Source organism: Plectropomus leopardus, chromosome 17 (assembly GCF_026936395.1).
Source record: "Plectropomus leopardus strain MGB_pleo_1.0 chromosome 17, ASM2693639v1, whole genome shotgun sequence".
Classification (NCBI taxonomy): Eukaryota; Metazoa; Chordata; class Actinopteri; order Perciformes; family Serranidae; genus Plectropomus; species Plectropomus leopardus.
The window spans coordinates 25,614,759-25,639,210 of NC_142192.1; the positions used below are offsets into that span (position 1 = coordinate 25,614,759).

At 39.8% G+C, this 24,452-nt stretch overlaps 1 protein-coding gene across 1 annotated transcript in view; it reads right to left on the reverse strand.

Annotated features, from left to right (window-relative positions):
* epha10 (EPH receptor A10) overlaps positions 1–24,452 on the reverse strand; it is a 433,571-nt gene that overhangs the window by 300,190 nt on the left and 108,929 nt on the right. Inside the window, exon 3 of the mRNA XM_088090045.1 lies at positions 13,112–13,144. The gene's annotated coding sequence lies outside the window, so the exon portion shown is untranslated. The remainder of the gene's footprint in view (positions 1–13,111; positions 13,145–24,452) is intronic.

Consider the following 24,452-nt stretch of genomic DNA (forward strand, 5'->3'; position numbering starts at 1 on the left):
TGTTAACTCCTAGTCTGACGCTGTGTGCGTGTCACATGGAGATATATTACATGTATGTGCCATGCAGCAAATGCCTGGCATGTCCCATAACACATACATGATTAATTGTGTTTTAGCTATATGATTTTAGACTGTTTATCTGAGCCACTCTCAGTTAGAGGAAGCAAACAAGTGCCTCTGCATATGAGTGTGTGCAAGTTGGTACAAGTGTGTCAGTCTGTGAGTGTGTCTGTCTGCTGTCTCAGCCAATAGTCTGGAGAAACAGGAGCACTGAATCTCAGCTGACAACCCAGTGGCTTGAATGTAACTCTGAAATTGCTCTCACTCATCTGTGCCTATTGCACCTGCTTTCACTTTAGCACGATGCTTTAGTCACTGCACTCAAGAATTAAACACAATACAAGAGCCAAATTAGTTTTGTTGATGAATTCCCTTCAGTGGAGTGACGATATACAAAGCAAAAACAAATGAGAGAAAAGAAAGAATCAAATGCACTGATAGGAAACAGCTTAACAAGAGACACTTAGCACAGGTGGTGCATTCATTTGAACATTTATAGAAAAACACATCTGATTTACCATTAATCAAGTTTCTTGTACAAATCCTCTGTTTGCTCAGTGCTGAGCTTTGTCTGCACTTTGGTCATAAATTACAATATGTCGACTCGCTCCAGTACATTAAGGCTGGCAGGAAGACTAACAGACACTTAGGCCTGCAGGAGAATACTTGCTCAAGGATGCAGAAACTTTTTCACATGGTGGACAAAGGTGATGCAGTACCTGTTATAGAGGTACTCAATCATTTATGCTGCATCTTTCCTGCATTAATACTGCAGACACTGTCCTTGGCATTATTCAGCAGACGGCAAGAAGTACATATTGTCAAAGTAAGATCTAATGTCCTTCAGACAACTTGCTACCAGACAAGAGAGCAACTTTTCAGTTCATCATGAATTAAAAATGTGTTTCATGGAGTTTATTGATAAGATTAATCACACAGTGTAAAGGTGGTGTTTTGTGCTTCAGTTTGTATTGATTTGATTTTTTTTACAATAATTTGACTAATAATGAGAATTTATCATAAAAAATAAAATATAAATACATCAAATCAAGACAGATCAAGAACAATATAATCTAATCATACTGAATTATTTGGAAGGACAAAAAGAATTGATAATACCCCTGGTTTATAAATCCTGTTCAGTCTCATTAGATTGATTATGAATAAAAGCCCTGCCACACCCGCCTTTAAAGTAGCAGAATTTCACTGCAGCACCAGTTTAATTTGAATGAAATAGCCACAATCAGTGGATTTGCTCTCGAGACAAAGTCAAATCCCGCAATTGGCTGATAGCAAACAGTCTGTTATTGGCTGACTTGCAAAATCCACTTTCATTTAACCTTCTCTGTCGAAGAATGAACCGCTCCATATGGAACAGTTTGCAAACAGTTACGAGACAAAAGTCAATGATACAAAAACTCTCTTGTACCAGCTGTGTGAATTAGTCCTCCTGGTTGTAATCTCTATAAACAGATATCTGGATATTAGCGCAGATTCTATCCGCAGTGGTACAAACCTTTGGTATCGGAAGCAATTTGGTTTCTGTTTGCAGTCCATTAGTGGGTCAAGTAGTATTTACCGAATGAAGTTATATATACTTCTGAGAACAAAGTGCCAGGAGAAGTATAGGTTTACTGTACTGTGAAAATAGAAAAGTGACCAGTTTGTTCCTAGTTTACTGGTGCATTAGTTGCTAGCTACAGAACTTCACCAACAAGTTGTTGCGAGTTGTCCCGATAACACCAAACTATGCCAAGACACATGGATGTATTTTGCTGTGCTACTTTGTGTTGTGGTCGTGCTTTTAGTTTTAATTTTTGACAAACCAATGTCAGATGATACTCAGCCTTGTAAATAGGGCTCAAAGGAGTAGTGTGAAAGGCAAGAGCACTAACTCTGCAGCAAAGTCTGGGGACCAAATCTTCCCCAAAAGTACACTGCACAGCCCACAGACAAAAAAAAAGACGGCTCAACTTAAAGCAGTCTCCATCAACTGAAGGGTCTCTGACTGATTATTCAAATCTTAGACCATCAAGGGGCAGCCCTACTTGTAACAGCAGACTCTGTTCAAATTTTCCTCCCTTTCCAATCCACTGTTTCTGTGCCTAATGGACAGTTTTATGCACATTAACGCACACAAACTTAATGAAGAGCATCCATCTGACACTGAATAGCATGCTCTATTTCCTGAGTTGCCGCTCCTTTTCATGCATCTTTTACTTTGGCACCCTATAGACTACACACTATACTGTACCTGTCACTACAGCAATAACACAGAAAGCTTTTAATCCTGTCACACGATCACCTTCTCAACTGTCAGACTTTTTCCTCCTCTCTTTCTCAGGCACATCCACATGCACAAATACACATGCAACACTTAGTCCCATTATTTTAACTTCCACTATTCTCCCTAATAATCCATTTGGAACTCTTTTTACCCATCAAACTGCCATGTTTGCTATTTATGTTGTCTCTTGAATCCTTTGTAATCTTCAGCAGTAAATTCATTAGCTTGAAAGGTCATCACTACAACTGTCACACGCATTGACACATTAAGTAAATAAGAGGGGAAGAATAAAGTGAATACAGTGAAATTACGCCTCATTTCTCTCAAAGTAGCCAATATCTTCCAATTGTGTGTGTGGTATGTGTGGTATTTATCATTGCAGCTGATGCATAAAGGGGCTCATTGTATTATCATCTAAATACCTAATGTAAATTATTTCAGAGTTGGGATTAATCTGCCCAGCAGGGATTTAAAATGTGTGCATTATTACTTAAACTACAGGCTTTTATATTTTAGAGTTCCTGTCAAGTGTATGGTACATGTGGGATACACTGAAATTTTATCAAAAAGTAGGAAATGTTATGTATAGTTTTTGAAGTAAGTAGAAGATTGCTGATGGTATGATGTGTCCTTTCTTTGGTCCTTCAACAGTATGCTTTGAGGAAGGCTTCACACTGAAATGCGCTAGAAGATTTGTCAGTCCATTAGCTGCAAATAAAATTATCCAAAAATGATCAAGGTGACTCTTCATTATTGCAGCACCCTTTTTCCTAATATCTATTAGAGGGAAAAAAAACACTTTAACGTTTCCTTTTTTCATACTTAGAGCAGAGAATCAAACTAAGAGGGCTTTCATATCAGGTATACCGGGTCCTAGATCCAAAAAAACTTGACCCCAAAGTCCAGCTAGTTTAATTAGTGTGATCAGTGTGTACCGTGCTGTGCCTGAATCCACCTGTAAGGTGGTCTATCTCCAATACGATACACAACAGGTGTGAAGATCTGAATCCTGTCCCAACCCAGTGTCCCAACCCAGGACCCTCTTTCTGTGAGGCAACAGTGCTAACCACTACACCACCGTGCAGCCAACAATTCATTTATTCAATCACAATGGTGGCACAACAAAATGTCACGTACATTATGACGTGAACTCTGATAACTGAACATCATTACCGATGTGAAAGCCGGGCAATCGTAGCTGACTCAGGCACGGCAGAAGTCAGTCGTACCTAGCATTGCAGGAGAAGCACAGCTATTTCCTTTTATGTTATTACCAAACATATTACATCATTCCTCTTCAGTGTTTTATTGCATGAGGTACTGCTGCTTTGTATTTAATAGACTTTGACTTCTCAAAGTGAAAAATAGTCCTCCCAAGTTATTAACCAGGCAGTTTGCACTCTTTTTAATCTTAAATCTTCAGTGAGGTTGCCAAATATCAAATGAGTGTAAAAACACAGGCTCCTGGAAGACTATTTATCCTTGCTTATATTTTCTGCACGATTATGCTAAATTAGCCAAAATCTCTCACAGTGCAGAAGCATGTAGACCACTGCATGGATTCTAGAAAGGCATCTTATACTTTATAATTTATGTCCATTAAAGCAGACTGTGTAGGTGTGCACAGACCATGCTTGATTGACATCTCCCAAGCTCTCCTGTTCATTTTATTGCACCTGTAAGGGCGGGACAATTTACACCTTTATTACTCTTACAAGGAGTTTAATGACCTCTGAAAATTTCCCAGCACAGCTCCGCCCAACGTTAACCAGAGAACAGGTCTAATCTGAATAAAATTATACTGTATTTATCTGCTGCCGTGAGTTAGGAAAGGCTTGGCTGGCTTGATTCAGAGCAGCACCAGCCAAGTCCTGAGATGAGTCCTCCGGATAAAATGAACTTAGACAGGTGATGATAAATACTGTGTACATGAGCTGCTCAAGACAGGGGGAGAGATGATGGGATAGAAAGTGGGATTTGGAGAACCACAGAGAGAGGAAGGGTGTAATGTATGAGACAGAAGTGGACTAAGAAAAAGGGGCAAAGTGGTAGAAAAGAGAGAAGCGTTATCGTGAGAAAGCAGCGGATGAAAGAGAGTATGAGCAATGAGTGCTGGAGCCAACAGTCCGTTCTCCTTGCATTCATCAGCGCTCATCTTTCCGCATCTTTCCTCCGTCTCCTCTCATGTCGACAGCCTCTCCGCTCACACTGCCAATCTATATAACGTGCAAGCACCTTTCACTCAACGCTTCCATTATGCATTGCGTGTCATGATGCGATGCATGAATTATGTAGATTGCCTCAGTGTTTGGCTTCAGAAAGAGGAATTTCACAGGGCCTTGGTTAAATGCCGTTCAAGTTAATATTGTTTTCCTGCAGAGTACATACAGTTTGTGTTCGTGTGAAGATTGCATTCAAAACTTTGAAGACGATAACCTGCAGTAAGTTAACGAAATTGCTACATTGCTAAAGATATTTTATAGTCTTTTCGAATGCATATGCAATAGTGTAAGAACCAACTTTATCCAAAAGTTCAAAGAGAGATGAAGACATGAGAGGAAAGAGGGAGCAAAGTGACAAAAGAAAATGAGAGAATTGGCTGAAGGGTGTTTGGAGGGTAGAGCAGGTAGAGAGGGAGGGAGAGGAGGAGAGGGAAGGCGGGGGGAAGGGATGGTAAGTGTAGAATAAGATGTGATATTGTTAATGCTACAGTAAATTAATATTCGCGTGAGGTCATCCATCAGGAGGAGAGCAGGCGAGCCGTGAGAAACATGATAATGGAACCTGTCACAGGGAGGAAGAGGGGAGAGAACGAGGGAGAGAGGGAGAGAGGAAAGGAAAGGATGTATAGGTAGAGAAAGCCGGCGACTCGTATAGACCCAGAGAGGAGGGCTGAGGGAGGAGGAAAGATGAAAAAAAGAGAGAGAGAGACAGAGTAACAAGAAGGAGTAGTGAGCAAAATAAAGGAAAAAGAAATATTAAAAAAGAAAGATGGAGGGAAGACAGAAGTAAAGATGGTAGACAGGGTAGAAAGAAAAAGAAATATAGAGACAAGAAAGGCAAGATGAAGAGAAAAACGAGGTAAGTAGCAGAGGGGTGCCTGAGGTAGAGCAGAGTAGAGGAATAAAAAGACGGTGTGTGTGTGTGTGTGTGTGTGTGTGTGTGTGTGTGCGTGTGCGTGCGTGCGCGTGCGTGCGTGCGTGCGTGCGTGCGTGCGTGTGTACGTGCGTGTGTGAGGAGGAGGTAGCCATGCAGAATTAATCTACAAATTACAATGAATAATTAAGGGCCGGGAATCCCATGGGGATAAAATGGAATAGTGAGGAAAGTGGAGAGAGGAGGGAGAAGGGGAGGAGGAAGGAAGGAAGAGAAGGAGGGAGGGAGGACCCTGATGGGGAAGCTACCTGAGGCAGCTCCTGAGTCAGAGAGTCCTCGGGGAAGAACAGAGCGAGCAAAACAGGAGTCAGAAGAAAGAAAGAAACAGAAGGTTGGAGGTGTTTTTGTCTCGAAAAAGTCAGCGTCAGGAAGATGTGAAGTGAGCGATAGGAGAACTGAAGGGGCACACTGATAAAAAAAATAAAAAGGTGAGGGTGGAGGGTGTACCTTTAGCCACAATGAAAGCTAAATTGGGGGACACATGGAGAAAGGACAGTGAAGTTGGTGAGCAGTTTGTTGTCAACACAGTCGAGCCGCAGGCGTCACTGTGAGGCTGTCCTCCAGCTGTGACTGCGTGTTACGGAGGTGTCCTCATGCAGCTTCAGACAGTTTGAAGAAGACACCCTGCCTCTACATGTGTTGCCAGGTTCGTAGATATAAGTGGCGGTCGATTAAAAGATCGATTTGGATTTTCCAAGTCTATCCTAGAGTAATAAACACTCACATTTGAATGTATATTGAAAAAGTTACTTGTTGCTGTAACCATTCCTCTGCGTAATAAGTGCAGTAAGGTAACGGCTGAATAAAACAAAAAGCAACATATGACAACGTGTTTAGCAATCCATGATAATCACCATTGGTCTAAACTTTAATTTTAGAAGTGATTTTACTAACCTATGCATCATCAGATGCTAGAGAATGTCAATTTAGTGTTAATATCACACGCCGAGGAGTGTCAGAATTTGACGATCTAGAAATGAGAATAAGCTGGGTTTCCCAATAAAAGTTTCTACCAATATAAAGAAACATTGCTATTATGACTTCAATTGTATGAAGGAGCGTTCCTCCCTGTGCACTGCTCTGTACTATTTCTGCATTGAAATACATTCACTATTGTTTTCAGTTCATTTGTATTTTAATGCAAAAGTTTGCATTGGATTTGAATTTCTAGACTTAAAGACTGCATACTAATGTGCCATCTACTTTGTTTTGACTTGATCTCTCCGTGAGCCTTCGGGCCGTTCGCATTCTTCATCTGCATTATTTCACTCAGCTGTAATTAACATAGAAGTCATTATGTGATGTCTTGTGACAGCTTCATATTCAAAATCTCCTGTTCAATATGCACAAAACTACACAGTTCAAACCGTGCCAAACAAACCGCTCAACTTGCTCTCCAGAATAAATATGTACTGACTTGTTTTTATCATTGTGTGAAAGCACAGACTGTATAAAGAAAGCGGATGTAGCGTGCTGTGGCGCTGAATCATCAGGTTTGGCATTCTGGCCATTGCCATCATGGTTTTTGGAGCCATAAGTGACCATATTTGGATGCGAGGGTGGAGCTATAGAGAAGCAAAGACTGGATTTGACCAGAACCTGAGGACACTGCCATCGTAGCGACTTGTCAATCACAAACTAGCCACACCCTAAAGCATAACCTGCTTTGTTGTGTAATTTACTATAAATGGGACCGACATTTACAAAATGAACATCGTGCTGTATTGATGTAGACTTGAAACTAGTTATTGAAACCATTAACTTGTGAGAATAATGTTTCTAACTCAGCTTAAGAGGACGCCATTAATGTTCACATATCGTGCTGTCTCGAGCCTCTCACCCATGAATTGATGCAAGCTACTTTCTGCGCTGTGATACAGGTGGCGGGTGCAGTTTGGTAAAAGGAAAATAGTTCCTACATCAAACTGCTCACAACAAGATCTGTGGATTATCTGTGGAGCAACTGGGTCAAGATTGTGGGAAAGAGACATTTTCAAATGTATTTTTTTAGTGGCGTGAAGGCAGACGGCCGATATCTCCAACACTTCGCATCTCACCAAAACAATCTAGACTGCACTAAAGGTAAGTGGAAAAATATGTATTTTTGATTTGAGAGTGAACTGTCACTTCAAGAGGGACATTCTCTCTGCTTCTCTTGAACAGATATAACAGGAAAACCTGAAGAAGAAGACCAACATATATGATCTACTGGTGTTTAAAGCACCCACCAAATGATATATCTTATACTATATCTAAGACTAGAATAGACTTCCAATAATCTATGGCATGAATGGCACCTTCAGAAGCTTTAATCACAACTCTACTGTGGGTTTTGTTACTGTCCAAATGTGTGGAAATCACCACACCTGATTTCATTCCTCTCCTACTCTTCATCTCACCTCTCCAGTCTTCTTTCACCTCACCCTTGATTTTCTAATTTCCTTTTTTCCTCCCTTGTACTTAGTCTATTGTATCCATTTCTATTTTTGTCACAGTATCTTAAGTATTACTTTTTTAATCAATACCAAAGCATAAGGAGGTCTAAATGTGCTGCACAAGAGTAGGGATGAAAGGACGACAAACAATTAGAAGGAGATGAAAGTGTGTAAGTGAAAGAAGACGATTGGAAGATGTCCTCTATGTGCGACTGGACGCTCATTGATTTCGCAGCTCAAAGATGACTTTCAGCACACTGGACATCAATAGGTACAGCTGTAGGACATGAAATGCACTGAAGTACACTTACACACTTAAAGAAAACATAAACATGCAAATGTCTGATTACTGCGGGCACATGCAGATATAAGCTTAAACTACGTCGTTTTATGCACTTTTTGCCAATCTCACTTATAGGTCTGTGTGCTGGGTCTTTGTCAGCCCTTCCAGGAGACTTGTAAAGATAACAATAGGCCAATTACTTCCTAATTACTACAGATAACTGGTTCAATAAATTCTTCTGGTCCAATTTCACTTTAATTGTCCCAATTAGATTCAATTAGATCCAGCTAGTATAAAGAGGACAGTTAGAATGGATGCTCTGGCACCACAGGGTATATTACACAGTCCCAACATCCCACATGTAGTTTCAGTACACGCATGAATGCTCGTAAAAATATATGCACACGAATATGAAGGCATTCACTGTACATTCACGCACCCTCAACGAATATTATAACACACAGACATAAACATGTATGTAAGCTATTAGCTGGTGAGGGGGGCTGAATGTTTGCTCGTTGTACTTTCATGTGTAGCTCTTGTTGCCGTGTGCAGTGTTTAGCAGAATAATGGTATGCGCTGTTGGGCAACTCAGGGTCCCCAGAGCTCTGCATAATGAAAATGGAGTGCGTACTTACACACTAGGCTGTCCAGCAGGAGTCAACCTACAACCAACCTCATTTTCTCCCCATACGAGGAATAATGCGATGTCCATAACATAAGTCTGTGTTTTGTCAGTGGTATTGCCGCGTTAAGTACGTAAGTTCTGAATAAAGGTGAAGATTATGTTTCTCCTTCCTGTTATTTACCACTTGGTTCAGTAGCTATTCGGAGGTCTTAGATCAAGATATCTATAATCTCTCTTTGTTTAAAGAGGTTACACCCTGTAGACAAATGCAACCTGAGTCAAAGGGTCACAAGTAGATATCGAAGGGGGCACTTAGCAAAAGGATTGCCAACACTGCTCTGATTTTCAAAAATAATATGCGTGCTTAAAGCAAAGCATGAGCTCGGAGCTTACTTGAGCCTGCAGCAATGTTTCTGAAATGATTCACTTCAGCACGCAGTGTTGGTGCTGCATGTTCAACAGATTAACATGTCAGCAGCACAGCAACTGCTGCTGCTGCTTTTTTCTCAAATTAAGGTATATTCTAGGGCTTTACCCAACACTGAATTATGTTACTTGAATCAGATTTGGCTGTTCAATTTGAATATGGGACTATTTGTTCCCTTTTTTTCCATATAATGTTAGAGTTTAAGAGTTTGGACAGGATTCAGCAGGATGGCAGGGTGACAGTGACTTCTACATAATATAGTAAACAAGCTAAATTTGCTAATGATGGATTGGAAATGTGCAACAATATTTTTTACCAAAACTAGACGCCAAAGAAAAACCAGAGACTGCATATTATTAAGTTGCTGTGAGCTGTGAATTCACAATTTTACACAGAAAGGCAAAGCTGCTCCTCCTCCAGGCAGCTGCCTCCATGTCTGCAGCTGCCTGTACTGGAGAGCAGCAGGGTAAAGTGAGAAAAAATGTCTGCTCGACTTCAAGGAATCTCAAGTCAACTGGTAGGTCTCCAACTGATAGTTTTGAATCGTCTACTTTCAGGAGGCAGCCCTAGTATATTCATATGTACAGCTGTTTTGATTAATATAATTTGATTTTTTTTTCCAGGGCCTCTCCTGGTCACAAAAGTGGTGTGTAACAATATTTAACACTCATTTGCAATCTTATCCCGTATAATCTTACTGTATATCTTAAATTTAAACTTGTCTAATCATAAATTAACAATAGGTCAGTACAAATTCCTGATGTGCTCCCAAACTTTGTTTGAATTGATTGAACTGTACTTTAAAGTATAGTGGAGATCCAAGAGTTTCCAAAGACCAAATTCATAAGGTTTAATTTGGGGAAAATATGTCTAAACAAATGCAGCAGTTTCAGAATATTTCCATTTCATGGAACGAAGCAGCCATAAAAACTGTGGCCTATCACTCACTGAGCTGCAAAAACATGAAAACAGAATATACTGTATGAAACTATTGGACAGAGAGAAATACCATACATTTAATACATTTTTAAGCAATTTATGGGGAAATATAAGGAAAAACAGGAGTTTAAGTTAATTATTGCATGACATTAAGCAAAGAAAAAATTTAATTACTGTGCTACAAACTTTGTTTTCTCAACATTTTGATTGTTTCTTTATTAAAGTTGACAAAACATATTTCAAATAGAGTTTGTACTTTTCTGTTTTCTGATTTATGATTGTGTTTCACATCATATGCATTCTAGAAAAGGCATAACTACAAGTAAGTGTAACATACTGCATTCACTCATTTACATTAATAATATGTGTATGTTCATATTGTATTTATATACTGTGACATATTTACTCTATATGTGTATCATATAATAAACAAGTCCTACTTTAAATGATTGAATCTGTCTCTTAACTTTCATCCCTTGTCTTCTTCTCTCCCTCTTCTCGGCCTCTTTCATCTCCTGCCTCTCCTTCATGCCTGCCGCCTCAGAGAAAAGTGCTTTTCCGACTTTCTCCTGACACGACAACAGACGGTACCTTGGCTCGGTTTGCCGACGGTGATAAACGGGATGGCTAATTAAAAGGCTCTTTGATAGCTCTCCTCTGCCTTTTTAATTTCCCCTACTCAACTACTACTGCCGTTTATACCCCCCCCCCCCCTTTCACTCAACGCTTGTCTTTTTTTCTGACAGTATTATTGTCTGTCCATCTCTCCCTCACACATGCAGTCGGATTTAAACACAACTATTTTTCACTGTTTCTCTCTAGATAAAACAGAGAAAACATGGAAAACAAACACAAACATGACAAATCACATTATTAAAAAAGCAGACTAAAGAAAGACAATAATGTTTTGTTATGAAGGTTGTTCTACAGCAAAGACTGACGGTGGGGGAACTGACAGAAAAAGACGAGCCAGATGATTTGTGAATTTGTGTAAGTGTGCCTCTGACAGACAGACGGAGGATGCAGTGAAAGAGCAAACCATTAATAATATGCCTCGCTCGACGGCCGAGGTTGTGTTTATTTTGGCTGACATTCACTTTGTGAGCTCATCTAATGCTCCAACATGTCCAGGAGATTAGGACACATTCAAAGATGTGTGTGTGTTGAGTGGCGGTTATAAGTGTGTGAGAGAGACAAAGAGAAGATGAGAGGTGAAATGAGAAAAAGAGGCAAAAATTGGGCAAAAGTGGAATGGAAACGTGTGGGAGGCAAGAATAGAGAATGAGAGAAAAGGTGCTCTCTAAGGGAGCGAAAACAGGAAAGTGAAACAGATAATTACGGAAGTATGAGAGACTCCGTTCCTTCCTCGTGAACTTCAATTCACCTCTTTTTTTCAGCTATCCTCATGCCAAATCCACGCGCTCTCTCTCCGTGTCCTTTCATCTCTCCTCCCTGGCCCTCCTCATCAGATCCTCTCTCAGTTTGACTCTTTTTTTACCCCCTCGTGTCACTTTATCTGCTGCCTCCCTCTTTCACCTCCTCCCCTCACCTCAAACACAAGCGGTCTTCCCCTTCCTCCCGAGTCTCCTCTTCCTCTTTTATCTCTTTTTTGCTCTCTTTCTCCCGCTCTCCCTCTATCCTTGAGGCCAATCAATAACAGTCGAGAGAAGAGATGCCTCACACTTGACTCTCTGACACCTATCAAAGCTGACACCCGTAACCCCGCTTTCTTCACGCCACACATCCTACTGCAATGTTTGTTTTTTTGATGATGACACTTCGCTGTCTTACATTCATTACATAAACCAAACCTTAACCTCTCACCACTCCACACCACTCACTGAAAGCAACATGGCTGACGTGCAAGAGATTGCATCTTTCTAAAGCACTTGAACCAAAATGGCTTTTTCCTCTGATTTGGAAAATCCTTTTATACTGTTACTTCCCTTCCACTTTCAGAGCATGCCCCAATTAAATGGCAATATTTGAAAATAACCAAAAAATAATCAATAAAAGCCTTTCAGTGCTTCCCATTAACTGAACCAATGGGTGCGACCAATAAGTGTTCATTTGGAGTCTTTTCCTTGCAGGCTTTCAGACTCAGCTGTACAAGTGCGCAGGTTTCAATTGCTGCTATCAAATTCCCCATTTTGCACCTGCCAGAGCAATTCATTAGACAAAATTACCTCAAGAGGAAAACATGGCAATTAATTAAGTTTGACAACTGTAAAAAGTTAAGCCATAGAAAATGTTGTTTAACATTTTAACCTCTCAAATGTTTTTTTTTCTTAAAGGCAGAATGAGAAGGATATCTTGGTTGAGGTTTGTAAACACAACATTTGCTCCTATTGGATGTGCTCATGATCTGGCACAACTGCATTTTAATAGAATCCTGCCCACGCACACATCATGCTGTTATTGGCTGGGAGCTACACACCACTGCCCAAAGGTTAAAGCACAGAAACCAAAGCAGAAAACACAGAAACACAGAGAAATAAAGCCCCTTTGCACAACTCAAAGAAAACCCCCCCACAAAAACCTGTTTTTTTCATGAAACGGGAAATGTTACAAACGTCATTTAGGATAAATACCACTGCAGTAGTCACTAAAATTTGTCAGCTCCACCACCAATGACAGAGATGGAAATATGACACCCGTTTTGCTTCACTAATTTTTGCCTCTTTTCCAGCACTATACAATGACCCCCTGCCACAAAATACTGTGCATCTCCCTTCAAGCCTCAAATATTGTTTGAAATTTATAAGCATCAATTTTGGAAGATAGACTGATTAAGACAAATAGATAATTAAAAAAATAGGTAAAATAGATAAAAAAAAAGCAGTAACCGCTGTAACATTTTCACAGGCCTCCATCCCGCTTTCTGTCGTTCACTCACCTGTTTTCTGGCGTGATGTTGAGCTTGACACACCTGATAAAAAAAAAAAACAGAGAGGCATTTTCAGCTACTGCAGAGTCATGTACAGAGACAAGTAACTTGTGTCTGTTAGTGTAGTCATGATATGAGGGCATAAAATTTGAAATTTTTATTACAAGATAAATATAATACAGCTATAAAATGACAAGAATGACTTTCTGTCTTGGTTAGTGGCAGAGAAAAGCAAAATGACTGTAGCAAACACTAACAGAGAGCAAGAGAGCGCAGCAGGGACAGTTATATTGATACTGCAGAAAATGAGTATTGAAACCGCTTTAAATATTCACATATGTAGGGATATATCAATACCTTTGACAACAGCAACTATGAAGCAAGAGCCAGCAGCTTAGCTTAGCATATCATAAAACCTTTGGTAATCTAGCCTGGCCTTGTCCAAAGGTAACAAAACTACCTACCAGCAGCTCCAAAGCTGATAAATTAACATGATATTTCCTTTCTTTAATGTGTACAAAAACATCCGGGTCAAAAGCAGTGAATTACTGGATTTTCTACTGCTAACAGGCTGCCTGGCAACCTCTCAGGGATAACAAGACTCCAGAAAATCACTGCCTGCAGCCAAGAAACAGTCTGACACAGTTTACAACTCCCTGTAAAACCACAACTTGTTGTTTATAAACTTTAGCTTTTGTACAGATTAAACAAGATATAATGTGTTAATTAGTGAGCATTAGAGGTGCTGGTGGATTTTGTTACCTTTGGACAGAGCAAGGCTAGCTGTTTCCTTATTTTTAGTCTTTATGCAGAGCTAATCAAACCATCTGCAGGCTTTATACATAAGATGAAAGTGGTATTGATCGTCTCATGTAACTCGATGCAAGAAAGCAAATAAACATACTTTTTAAAAATGTTGGACTAATTGCTTAAATTGTGCACACTGCTTGACAAAGTGATACAATATGTGGCTGTTCCACTGATTCATTGTTACCTTAATACTTTCGGATAACATTATAGTAAACTTTGCATCTCATAGAATTAAAAAGCATCAGCATCATTCCTCTGCTATTTAGTATTTTTTACATATTTGGTGTCTCTCTAACCTAAAATTGGAATCCCTAATATAATATAAAGATCCTCTCCCTTTTTGCCAAGTGGCAAAACATTCCTCCCATCCTGCTGTTCATGCTTTGAACTGTATGTGTTTTTAATTTTAAAACACCAGCTGTGAGGATGGAGGTAAATTTGGGGATATTATGACACCAAATTCAGGGACAGTGCTGTTAAAAAACAAAGTTGAAGAAGTTTAAACAACTTTTCTGCATTGCATGCAGGGTATAACACATCTAAAGACACTCTATTGACTTATCTCAATCATATTTCATGTTGTTTTTGTCCTGCAAAAACATAAAACAGACCACTAGCAAACTTTGTTGTTTAATTACGAGTCTGCTACCAAATTACAATCAACTAAGAAAAGATTTTGATAATTAAAAGGAAAGACAGTAGAGACTAATAAACACACATCTGGAAGAAACGACACAATAAAGAAAAGGCAGTACAGGTGCGTCAACCTCATGTGCACAAAGCTGCAGCAGCACACAGTCCTGCCGACTCAGCTTTTCGCCCCAACCAGAAATGACTCAGCATTTTTAATGAGCTTTTGGCTGTGTAGTTTCTGTTGCGGCTGGCAGTACTTAAATCAAATGAGGGATAAAGACTTTTTTCCGCCTCATGAATATTCCCTTAAAGGACAATAACTCAAGCCATTTGAAGGCTGTGTTAATTTAAATAACTGCATCATCACGTAGAGGGAAGAAAGCTGCAAAAACACAGAGATAAATGGGTTTGAATATGAAATACACATACAGTATAAGATATAAAAATGCATGTTTATTTAAAGTAATCAGTCTAAAAGTGTGTGTAAATAGAGAATACTTGATTATGTATGAAATGTTTGCATTATTTGATTATTCATCAAACATAAAAGGACACACACAGACACTCATAGTATAGAAATGCAGTAAAAGCAGGAGTACACACTCATGTATTTCTACCCTTGTGAGGCAATTTGTCCCCCTACCAACCCGTCCAATACTGATGCACCTTTTAGCAGCTATATGAGACACAGTGGGCAGCGACGTATTTTGACACTCCAAGCAACTGCTGTAGTATAAAGACCATGAATATCTGCATAGGGCACGTACGGACAGACACTGGAGGGGTTCCTAGAATGACATAGTTTGACATGTAGGGCCACTGACCAAGTGTCTGTGTTTAAAAAGCTGGGAGTGAGAATTTGTTGTATGAGAATGTTGCATGTACTTCATCTCCTTTGCCTCACTGATCTTAAAGAAGGCCATTTCTCTGCTGGAAAGATCATATTTTCATAAAACTGGTCTGTCTATGCTGTCGAAAAATTCTTCAAATTCTTTTTAAATTGATGCTGTATGACCAGAGAAAACTGCAAAAAGGTGCTATAGCATTCACTTTTGCCTTAGGAGGCAGAAAACTGACAACTACTAGAGTGCAATGCGCCACAATGAACCAATAAATGCTCCCACTGGTGGGCGATGTAATGAGAGTGACAAGTTTTGGTTCGTCCATATACAGCATGGCAGCCACCAGGTGATAAATGATCTTGTATTATAATTACACAGGGCACTAAAACGTGTTTCTGCAACCTTTTAGGTGAGAAATAGGCAACGCAGTAACAGAATTTATATTCGGACAGCACTGCTTAGCTCTACATTTGATCAGGTTGCTCTGTGTTTGGGAGAGAAAGAGAAAGACAAAGAGAAAGAGAAAGAGAAAGAGAAAGAGAAAGAAAGAGAAAGAGAAAGAGAGAGAGAGAGAGAGAGAGGCGTGGCTGGCTCTCTCAATCGCTTCTATAATCTTTTTGTCTGTGTTGGTGGCACAAAAATAGGACATTACTTGTAGTTGGATGACACGATATCCCTGCAAATGAGTAGCATTTGAGTGCTGGTGAGATGGAGCTAAGTTTACCATAGTTTCTTTACACACACTAGCCATGTTGTTATGACACAAAACTGGTTGAAAATTGGCAAAGTATCCCTTTAATACTCATCCTAAACTCACACTTACCATTAACTCAACCCTTGCCCTAAAGCAATCTAAAATAACAAAGAGATAAGGACCACACAAACTGCCCGTTTTTTTTTTAAAAAGTCACTTTTTAAAGCTTAAAACTTAAAACAATGGCAAAACAATAGCACACTGAAACACCAAACAGCAAGCAGAGGAAAAGCATATGCATTACAGTTTATCTCTGCACAAACAAACAGTGGAAAGATTTAGGATCTCTGGCAGAGTCTCTCACTGTTCAGTTTCAACACTATTTATGATAATGCTTTCATCGCCGAGCTCTGTGTTACCCTTCATACAGCGAGTGCACCGCAGACTGGGATTTGTCGATACATAAGTCTCCCAGGAGCAGTTTAACTATGCAGCCACATGTCCAGTGGCTTATACACTGAATCTATACATATGTACACACATGAACAAGGAAGCATGGGTAAGCACAGCTGAATAAGACGGTTAGGTGAAGGAGAGACAGGCAGGATACGGGGTGATTTTCTCATTCTCACAGGTTTTTAACAGGCACAAACACCACCTGATTTAAATCACTTAAAAACACATCTATTTGCTCTATCTCTCTTTCATTCAACCTTCCTCCTCGTTTCTTCATTATCTGTGCATTTGCAAGATCAGGCTATTTTATCTCTATAAATGAGCTAAAGTGACCTAGCGTATGGAACAATGGGGACGCATTCATCATGTGAAATGAAGTCGTGAGGATGAAAAATGCTCTGTAGAGGGGATACTATGTCATTACTTCACTTTAGTGCACATGCATACACAGACATAGAGACATGCAGATGTAGCGCTCTCTTTGTGAGGATATTCTACAGTTATGAATGATTCATTGAAGGGAAATTCTGGATTTCTGCAGCCTGAAACTAAACACTTTAAAGTTTAGCTTACTCTCTTGTGATATGTTTAAAGACATATAAACATTCTGTTTTGAATAATAATTTGTTTCCAACATGGTATTAAGAATCTATGAAAATACTTCTCATTTCAAAAGTTTAACTGCTGGACGTAAGACATCTCCTACTTCACTGAAAAGTGCAATCTTTGGTATGTCTACTAGTGGTTCAAGTGTCTACATCACACTTATAATTGTAACTTGAACACTTTGCAAGTAACATATCGAACCATGATTTGATCCAAACTAGTTGTAATTCCAAAAACTTTTGCTTAAATGTGCACATAACTCAGACTTAAGGTGACAAACACATGCATCATTCTGCAGAGTGAAGCTAAAACATCCAGATTAAGCAACAATAAGCAAAACACATTTCTTATTGATGGCAGACTTTAAATACAGACTTAATGTCTTCTTTGGGTCTGAACGGAGCTTTCAAAGGTCTATGAAAAAAACCCTAAGATGTAATTTAGGTTATCTCAGTTTGGGTTTGAGGACTTCTTTTTTTTTTTTTTTACCAAAAAACCTGCATTACAAACTTGTCTGGAGTGTTTTATTTCTCTTTTTTTTGTTATGTGGTCAATAGAAACAGAGCTTACCACTATATACATGTCACAACAACACATTCTCATCTCAAATATCGCAGCTTGGTCAGTGCGGTTCACGGCGACGTATTATGCCCCAAGTACCTTCCTGGGCTTGTTGTTGATGTAACAGGACGATGTGTCAATTTACATCTTCTATCCATTGTGTCTTTTCAAAATGCACTTCCATTTTGACAGCAAATGTCCAGTTTATGCTTGTTAGATTGATACAGTGTTTTTCAAGATAAACATACGACATTGGTAAAACACTTTAAATTTATGTTTATTTCCTTGTGCAACAAAAGAACATGGTGAGCTTTACAACAAAACAGCGTAGTTATGCTCAACAATCTCACAAAAAGCAAACAGCGGGCTCCGAGGTGAAAGCCTAGGATTTGTTAGACCCATCATCTTCCCCTCCTGCCTGTCCAATAGAGACTTTCCAGCTCTTTATATTCAGTTGTTACCAGTGGCGTTTCAAACAGGTGCCATCAACTGGCTTATCATACTGCTGCAAAAAGCGCCTTTTAATGTCATTGTGTGAGGCTGAAATTACTGACCAAGCGGTGGTATTTGATGACTTCAGAATAATAACAGGCTCAACACAAAAACATGGTGCAAAAAAACAGACCCTATACAGAACATTTAGGGGCAGTGAGGAAGTGAAGGTGTGAATAAAGAAGAGTATGCAAGTGCAGATAAAGAAAATCTGTAGAATACTTAAGAAGACGTTAGAGGAGGGGAAAAAGGGGGGTGACGAGGGCTCTATGGGGTCCCCCAAAGGATTACAGCCAAATGCCAAAGGGGTGTGGAGTTTTGAGGACCTGGTCATTGACCAGGCAGGAGGGTTCAATGAAAAAGACTTTAGACTTACATTAAGGAAAGCTTGGCGCTTCACACATAAGAGGGAAAAAAAAAAAAAATCATGACATTTCGACTTCTGCTTCAGCAATTTTTATTCCGGTTTTATTCCTGTCTGTTATGAGTCTATAAGCTCACTTAATCAGTGCGTTCACATGTTACAAAAAGTCGAGATAGTGTGTTATCCCAACTAAAACTGGACTTTTAAAACACATGTAAAATGGTAGTCAGACAGAAATTATACTAAGTCGAATTTATCGAAGACAGACTAACGCTTCTAGATAACTCGAGCTACGCTTTCATGCTCCTATTCGTTGTGCCAGGACTGTTCGTTATCTATGAGAGGGGGAGGGGTGGTGCAAAACAGATAAGGCATTAAAAAAACTCTGAAGAGGGACTTGTGTTTTTAATTTTTAGCTGAGGTGAGGGACATACAACTTGAAATGGTAGTCTTTTGTATTTATTTTTAGTTAAAATAAAAAGTCATGGGGCCGCAGCAAAACATTTTAGCGACCTAAAAAAAAATCATCAAACTTTTAAATGTACACCTGAATGTATACCTGAAAATTAGCTTTGCTCTACCTTAAACAATAACTGATGGAGGCAGCAGTACACAAGCAACTCTGCCGTTTAGTGGAGTAAAATGACATAAAATGCTGTTTTTCTCATTAGAGTCTGGTGTTTTTTATAACGGCTTCAATTCCCTGATGGTAAGAGTTGTCTTATGGCAAAGTAAATCCATGAAAATATTCTAAATATAGTGTATACTTGAACTGATATTCCATTTTTAAGGTGAGCATTTTTGGTGGTTTAAAATGAATCAATTAAGGTAGAGTTTGATTTTATGTGCATGATGCAGTGGTTTTCTACCCGGAAGTTATTGTAAACAAACACTGTAATTCGGTCTATAGCAACTAGCTGAAAAGGGTATATTGCCATCTACTGTGGCAGAGTCAGACATACTTCCACCAAAAAAACATTCTCTGTGGTGCTTCACTGGGACAAGGACTGTAGTCCAATTAAATGGCCTGATCGAGCTATTACCATACCTCCACTTAACTGTGCATATAAATGTGCAGTTTTACCTCCATATAAATGTGTTTACATATCTGGCTCAACTGTTGGCCTGTTTACAACCTGTTTGACTTAGTTGTAACAACAATGTTATCGTAACCGATGAAAAAAACTACACAAGTGACCCTTGAGATGTAATAAACCAGAACTTTCCTTTAACCCTCATCTTCATTTCACTGCTTGCCCTTTTCAAAGCAATGACCTGCAAAATGAGTTTGAAGGATTATTGGCTCTCATAATGATAAAAGGGCAAGAACACTTACCCACATGTACGTACACACACACACACACACACACACACACACACACACACACACACACACACACACACACACACACACACACATCACCCTAGAAAAGTTTATCTTCTCCTTTTGTTCTAAAATGATACTGCAGCTTTCACAACCATCTGGCCACTGACAGTATTTAACACACACATGCACACAGGCTAAAACGCACTGTCTTTGTGAAAAACACACACATTCACACATACTTTGTCTCTCTCCTTCACACATACACTCAAACACAAACATGCATGCAAATGCTCTCGCCATCGTTTCTCTGTCACATACAAACAAGTGCACTCAATGTCTCCCTCTGCCCTGAACACACCAACACACACACAAACACAAACACAAAAACACACACAGTCCTAGCATTAATGAGATGTTTGGTCTCCTGTGTATGTGCTTGTGTGTGTCTGTGTGTGTGTTTGTCTGGTGGGACCCAACACTAGCCATACGGGGATCGGTGGAAAACTCCAGACTAGTATAAACAGCCTGCAGAGACAGATACACACAAACACACACACACTCACGTTGTATAAACACATACTCACACATGCTCTCCAAATACACACACACTAACACACACATCATCTGTCTTCCTCTGTCCTCACACAGCACACAAGGGAGGATGTTTGTGTGTGGGGGGGGAAGGTGAGATGCAGCAGGAGGAGGCGGCAGAGGTAAACTCTCTGCTGTCTCCGTATCCATCAGGAAATGTCAGGATCCTGTTATAGGGGGACTGTCAGGCTGCATGTAGTTTGGGGCAGAAATAGCTAGAGTATACAATATGTATGAATGTATGGGAAAGGTAAAACAGGGGTCAAGAACTATAGGAAGAGGAGGAAGGTATAGAATAGAAAACAATGAGCTCTTATTGTCTGTATGAAAAGGTCAAATTTGCAATAGAATAAACAGAGGTTTGAAAAAATATCTGAAAGTACTTGAAATAAAGGTGCTAGTCTTTGAAGTAACTAAATCATAATAACTGAGGCACTGAAAACAGAATTTTCGCCAAGTCGCTAATTAGTGTTAGCTTTAAAAGTCTTAAAAAAAAACACTTTAATTGGTAGTTTTCAAAGCAACGTGTGTTCAAACGATTTCTTTTGTCACAAACACTGAACCCTTTTTATGTGACAAAGGAGAAAAAGAAAAAAAAAACATTACCTCATATGGACAAGCAGAACAAATGTGACAAATTAGATCTTACCACCAGGGATAGGTGGACTTTTAAAAAGGCATTTGATTAACAACACAAAGTTAGTGCTTCCTGATTTGAATTAATTAACACCTCTAAGGAAACAGCCTCAACAAAGACCTTTCTTCACAGGGTTCCCAATCACAAACTGTTTATTTCTCAGGTCAAAGTGCAAAAAAACCCATATGGACCTAATTGTAACTGCGACCAACACAACAAATTGGAAAATACACAAAAAATGGACAAAAATAAAGCCTTGCACAACCACACAGGTGTTTTGAGTTATTGTGCCTGATAAGACCTTTGTATACATGCTAATAAGAGGTTTAGTATTTGGTCTCTTGTTGGAGCTCAGGGGAGAGAGGGGAGAACCAAAGGAGGAGTATGTATTGCACTTTTCAGGATTTCTGCATACTTCAGCTTTAAGACCATCTTCAGCAAAAGTTTTAAGTACATCTTATATAAACCATATCAACACAAGACTACTTACTCAAGGTGTAAATATACTGGTTTTGATATTGCAAAAAAAAGAGCTATTCAGTGTCCCCACACATTTTCATGGAAAAAATTCAAAACTTGTCAAGGACCCAAATTTCCATTTGGGAAAATCATGTGCTTCACTGTGTCTGCAGCACTTGCTGGCCCGGTTACAGTACTTTTACACACACACACACACACACACACACACACACACACAGTGATTATCTCTTCCTGTAACAAATGTCAGCACACTACTTCACATACACATGTAACCTGTCTTAAGAGGCGAGGCACGGCCAGTATAAGTCACGTCAGTTTTCTTTTAGTATCAAGCAGCAAATAAGTTGTTTGAGTTAATTTGTCTCACTTCATCACATTTGTCTCACTTGACATCATATATCATGCGACTATTACAGATTGCAATGCCGATGCTGAAACAAATATCCTGCAGCCCTGAGCCAACGCATATTCAGGCTATGTTCTGTAAACAGCTGATTTAAAGGAAACAATTTTGCTTTTATATTACATTAGGTGGAAGGTTTTTCGTGAAAGATTACTGTAAAAATTCCATGACTTTTACAGGCCTGAAAAATGAGATTGTCAAACTCCATGACATTTTCAGGTTTTCCATGACCGTGGGAACCCCTGGATACTAAAAGGAAGGTTGACAGTAGGTGTATAAACACTCCCAAAAGTAAGAAAGTCAGCTGTTTCACTCTGGTATGGGAGTTTGAAATGATTACTATGAAAATAATGTAAAGTTGAGCAACAGATTGTCTCTGAAGACAGGAAGAAACAGAGACAAGTACTCAATTTTTGTTTTGAATCTTTTGTCTGCCTGTGCCGTTTTTCTTCTTCCTACCCGTTTGGCCTTTCTATTTTTATTTCCCAGCCTTTTTGACATTTTGTCTGTGTGCCCGACTGTCTATCTCTACTCCCGGTCCTTCTCAGCTTCTCTCTCTCTCTCTCTCATCCACCTGTGTTCTCTCGCTCCCTCTCTCTGTGCCTCTTTCCATCTTTTCCTCTATTTATCGCAGTGGGAGCTAATGTGACCTTTATGTGCTGTCAGCTTGCTGCGTGGCCGTCAATCATCATCTGCTCCCATTAGAACAGCTCTATCAGGAGCTGTCAGCACCACAGAGCTGCCAACCCACTCCTCCATCTACATACGCCACCCACCACCCCACTGGTTGAGAGTTAGAAAGATAGGAAAAAGAGAGCAGGTGACACTGAGAAAGTGAGACACAAAGAAAAACAGAGAGAGAAAGTATCAGACGAAGACAATATGTCCCGTCTGCGCTGTTTCATCCGCCTCTCATTCATCCACTTCTTCCATCTCTCTCCTCCATCATCCCTCATTAACTGTGTTTACTTCAAGATACCTGTGTTTTGGTCCTTGAGGAGCCAACATAGTTAGCATCCCAACCAGACAGACAGACAGAAAGACAGATGCTATCTTTTCTTATTCTCTCCATCCCTCAACACCCTCCTGACTGTCTCTCATTATAACTTTTTAGTCCTGCTGGAGGTTTACTATCTCCTCTTCTTCCCTCCCTCTCCATCTCTGTGTTTACCTGCAGTGGGAGCTTACTATCTCTCCCTTTCGCCTGTTTTCTCTCCTTGACTATCCCCTCTTCCTCCTCTTGCGGCCCCTTGTTCCCTTCACTTCCACCTCTGTTTTGTTTGGTGGGATGCATCCTTCATTCTTCCATCCCTTATTCCCCCCTGCTCCTCTTGTCTCGCACCTCTGTTTCTGTCCTGCTCACTTATCTTAGTTTCACCCACTTACTCTGACTACCTCTAAATCGCTTTCTTTTTAATCCCCTTTTTTTGTGTGTGCACGCTGCTTGATTTTGAATCTTTCCATCCTCATTTTTCATCACCTCCCCCGAGTGTAAACCTCCTTTTTTCTCTTTCCTCATTTCTCAGCTGTCTTTTTAATCATTCAAAAATGACATAATCCAGCACAAAACACACTCAAAAAAAGTAGCTATGACATGCAAATGTAAGTCAAAATACTTACAGTTTACCTCACACACATCATCACACATTTAAATGCAAGAGCTCGAGTAACAGCTGCTATGTGAGTGCGTCCATGTGCGTCTGTCTGCCAGTTAATTGTGTTCCTGCACACAGTGCATTCACGAAAAACCAACCACACCTGCTTCTCTTCTCACAACCTCAAAAAGACAAAACAAAAGCTTATTGAGAAACCAAATTTAAGAGCTTCATTACTGTTAGTAAACTCATCAGCCTTTTTCACTCTGACTAAAACTCCACATCTCCATGCCTAATAAATCCCTCTGCGGACACTGTAAATAACTTTTCAAGACTGTATCAAGTTAGACTCCAGAACTATAAACTCATGTATAAATACTTCCAAGGATTTAACACTCACTTTTCTAAACCACCATTGGAGATATTAAGAGGAAATACCATCCTTTGGTACAGATGCACTACAGACGCACCGAACTGACACAGGGGACCATGGAAGCCATCATGCGTGCGCATATGCATAGTTAAGAGCAAGGATATCCCAAGCCTGATCAGTGTAACAGCAGCAACAGAAAGTTTGCTGATCTGGTGGGGACTCGAGGCGATTGGGAGGGCAGTTCAGGATCAGACCTCCAATGCTACGTCTTGCTCTGGCTAAATACCAGTTGCCACAGTGTACCTAGTAAAGGTTCATCCCGGGCCAACTGCTGCAAAATGTCTTAAACAGAAACAAAGCATGTTTGTGGACTCTATTTTGGTGGGTGCTGTTTGTTGATGTTGGCAGACTCAATTTCTAACTGACCTTAGCTAGTGTTGCACACTGTTTACTCTGTAGCAAAACTGAAGACATAGGCAACTAAGA